The 4,052-nt window shown below is 37.4% G+C and overlaps 1 protein-coding gene across 7 annotated transcripts in view; it reads left to right on the top strand.

The window, feature by feature from the left end:
* The window catches only part of PDS5B (PDS5 cohesin associated factor B), a 184,207-nt gene that overhangs the window by 737 nt on the left and 179,418 nt on the right, over positions 1-4,052 (top strand). The gene's annotated exons all lie outside the window — the stretch shown is intronic.

Below are 4,052 nucleotides of genomic sequence, written 5' to 3'. Positions count from 1 at the left end.
GGCCGCGGACGCCCTGGGCCCCTCCGCTGAGCGCCCGCGCGCCGCCCTCCTCCGCTCCGGGCCGGGGAACGGGTGGTGGAGTGACATAGTCACACTGTTACTTGCCAGCCACCGGGGAGAAAGCGCGCTAACCGCTCCTCTCGGAGCTCCTGCTCCGGGAACCTGAGGACCCAGTTGAGGAAGAGCCCAGCACTGGGTGAACTGACGCTTTCCAGAGCACAGTTGGGTTCTACCTTCCCTTTAGGAAGGGACGGTAGCGAAATGGTTTGCAATTGTCAATAGTTAACGTTTTGCACGGTTATTTTATTGATAACTTTAAAAGTTTTCGGTCTGGAGAAGAGCGGTGTGTGTTGCTACTGCCGTTGGGTTTGGTGTATGTCTTAGAGCGACTCCAGGCAGCCCGACAGTTACTCACGGGGATGAATCTGAACCCTGAAATGCACCTCGACTTCAGAACTGCTTGCTATTGCGGTTCTTACCGGTGTGAGCTTTGGGGCAGGGTTTGAAAGAGCAGTTAGTCCCCCACCCACACTCCGCATGTCTTAAACAACTTTAACCCCCATAAAGGGTTAACCTTTTTTTATTCCGAAGAACTCTCATACTTTTAGTATGAAATGATGGGTGGACGCTGGTGTCCCGAAGATCTTGCCCTATTTATTAAATAGTTTTGGAAACTTTGGATATAGCCTTTAATTTCGAAGCTTGGTCTGCTGTCTTGAGAAAGTTGGTAATCCTGTGCCGTCTTTATAATAAACTATAATGTGTGTGCACATCCAAGAGGCGAGCTGTAAATAAATCATAATTATTTTAAAATTGAGTGGGAATGTGATCATTGCTCTCAGTTAACATTTCTAGATAAAAGTTCCAAGACAGAACATTTCTTTCTATTAACTCATGCAGTAATTGAGTAAAATAATTAAAAGCTATAAATATGAACATGAAAGGACACTTCTTTATGCAGTACACATGTTAGAGACATTAGAATTTTTAGAAACAAAGTGAGCATTTAATGGTGTTTGCAGGGCAGTTTGTGCAACAATCGTGTATCTTATGGTGATAGAAGAAAACTTAATAAAAATTTATACTAATGACTTTGTAGGTGGAAGTTCCAACATGGGGCTTATTATGTTAACTTAGATTTATCATCAAAACCATGAAAGCATATTAAGAACATTATTTCTTCAGAATAAAATTTGTATGTAATGTAAGTTTGCAAATATATATAGGAAAGGTGCAGTTTAGATGTTTTAGAATTACTGAAGAAGTAACTCTCCCTTTCCCGTTTTTTTCTGGTGAGTGGTCTGAAAAATTATCCTCTTTGCTCTTTGTTTGGATTTTATTGAAGGCTTATTGTAAATGAGAAGGTAGTGCTTGGCCTTTTTTCTCCTTCCTTGTTTTGGCTGGTGTTGATTCTCCCTCAATTAACTATGATTTTACAACTTTTGTTACTCTTTTTGTCACCTTTATTCCTTTCTGGTTATCACCCTACGCCCCACCCCAGAATCAGAGGAGATATGTGGTGATGATAGTGATTATTGTTGTCAAGAGATTGTTTGAACTAAGGTTATTTGTAGTAAAGTTCTACTGAATGGGATGTTACATGAAAGTTCTTTTAATTTTTAAGTTTATTTTAAATTGTTCTGCATGTTTGACATTTACAAAGAATAACATTTTGAGGACTAGGTTTTATCAATAATTTGTTAACTCTAAAATAAAGTGATAACACTGTATTAGACAGGGCTTGCCTTGGAGAAGAATGATATGGTAGAATATGCTCTAAACTTTGTGAAGAAGGAGTGTTTTGGGAAGTTGTCTTCTTTTTGCTTATCCTTCTTGGAGAATTTAGAGACTACCCATTGGCTTTTTTGGTGTTGCTTTTTTTTTTTTTTTAAAATCATGTTTGTGAGCTCACTCTGATTTGGCTTATGGTCTCTTGGATGCCACATACTGTATAAAAAATATTATTAAAGAACGAAGTTGAGTTACTTATGTTAGAAACTTAATGATCTTCATCTCACTCATTTTATACATGAGAAATTAGGATGAGATTGTAATTTATTTATCAAGGTCATAGTCATATTCTTTTGGTGGAATTGGGGCAGCCCTTAGATCTTCTAGAATCTTAAAAGTTTCGTTGCAGTCTACACTGTATTGTTTTATTCAAGATTTAGTAATATTTAAAATTATTTCCAGATAGCATATAATCCTCCTTCCCTTTCTCACCTTTTCTTTTCTCTCCTTTCTTTTTCCTTTCTTTTTTTGTGATAGTCTTATTCTGTGGCCTGGGGTTGAGTACCATTGCATCATCCTAGCTCACAGCGACCTCAAATTCCTGGGCTGAGGAGTAGCTGGGACTACAGGGGCCCTCCACAGTGCCCAGCTAGTTTTTCTGTTTTTAATAGCAATGGGGTGTCCCTCTTGCTCAGGCTGGTCTTGAACACCTGAGCTTAAGCAATCCACCTGCCTTAGCCTCCCAGAGTGCTAGGATTATAGGTGTTGAAGCACTCACTGCTCAGCCTCCTTTTTCACTTTTTCTTTTCATTCATTCAACCAAGAAATAAAATTTCAAGGTTAAACATCTGTTTCAGAGTCTGGTTTTAATAATTTCTTTCCAGGATTCAGTCCACTTAAGTTGTCTCAGAAACCTCTTACATGTCTTATCTCCTGGAGCTCCTTGCTCTTTTATTGTGTAACAAACATTACTTGGCATGGCATTTATTTATTCTTGAAACTTCTAAGCCAGAGTAATTTGGAAAAGGTGGTACTATGTACAACTTTATTTTGTCATAAGATATAATGTGTGTATGAATGTGTGGATTATCTTTCTAAACTCAGCTGCACAGGTCATTTGTCACTTCCAGTTACAACATGATTTTATATGGCTTGAATATTCCTGTTTGGGAACGTTAAAAATTCCAAAAATACTTGGTTTAAAAATAAACCCAGTAATTTCTCTGAGAATGTATTTACTTTGTAAGCTTATTTAAGAATCTGCCAAATGGATCATGATTCTGACTCCTTGGAGAGTAGAGGTCAGCTCTTTTATGAACCACCTGATTATAACCATTTCTCTCAGTACTTAAAAAAGATTTTATAATCCTTCCTCACTAATTAGTTAAGAATTAAGAATAAGTTTGGTGCATTGAATCTGTAATTGTTGTCATGAGTGATCATGCACAGTGAGAAAATCATGATGGTAAAACTCAGATGAATATAATTTAGTGGGTTAAATCTTAAAGCCATTAATCCGAAACATGTAAAAATATCCATAATAGTTATTATGTCTCATGACTAGGCATTAATGGAAAGCAGTGGTTAGAAATACTTGGTTTGGCCAAGCAAGGTGGCTCACCTATAATCCTCGCTCTCTGGGAGGCTGAGACAGGTGGATTGCTTAATTTTAAGTTCAGGAGGTTGAGACCAGCCAACCAGTTGTATATTTTAAGTTAAGAGTTTTACATGTATGTAGTTTTAAAAAAATTCTAGAAGTACAGAAAAGTAAAAATAAAAGTTACTTTTCTCTTTTGCCTTCAAAAGGTAACCCACTGTTGACAGTTTTCAGAAAGTTTAACCTTTTGAAAAATATTATACCATTGTACTTGTATTTGCTTTTTTAAACTGCAATTTATTTTTTTCCTTAGTTAATATTCTTTTCCTACTAGCACATATATGTCGACATAATTAAAAATGATTATTATAAGTGTGTACCACAATTTATTTTTTCTGACTCCTGTTGAATGTAGGTTGCAACCATTTACACTAGCTAGTAGTGTATGAGTATGCCTTTCTACATATATGTTCACCAGCGTTGGACTTTTAGAAACTTTATACTTTTTGCCAATTTGATATGCAAAATTTGTCTTGTTTTGTGCTTGTATTTCTTTGATTATGAGTAAGGATAAACATTTGTTTATATGCTTACTGGGTTGAGTAACTGTTTAATAGTACTTGCCGAGGCTCGGCGCCTATAGCTCACCGGGCTAAGGCGCCAGCCACGTACACCTAAGGTGGTGGGTTCGAATCCCCAGCCCGGACCCGCCAAACAACAATGA

This window comes from Otolemur garnettii, unplaced genomic scaffold (assembly GCF_000181295.1).
Source record: "Otolemur garnettii isolate 467f Iridium unplaced genomic scaffold, OtoGar3 scaffold00167, whole genome shotgun sequence".
In the NCBI taxonomy this organism is placed as follows: Eukaryota; Metazoa; Chordata; class Mammalia; order Primates; family Galagidae; genus Otolemur; species Otolemur garnettii.
Note: the sequence above shows the minus strand (reverse complement) of the source record. Positions and strands in the feature narration are given on the sequence as shown.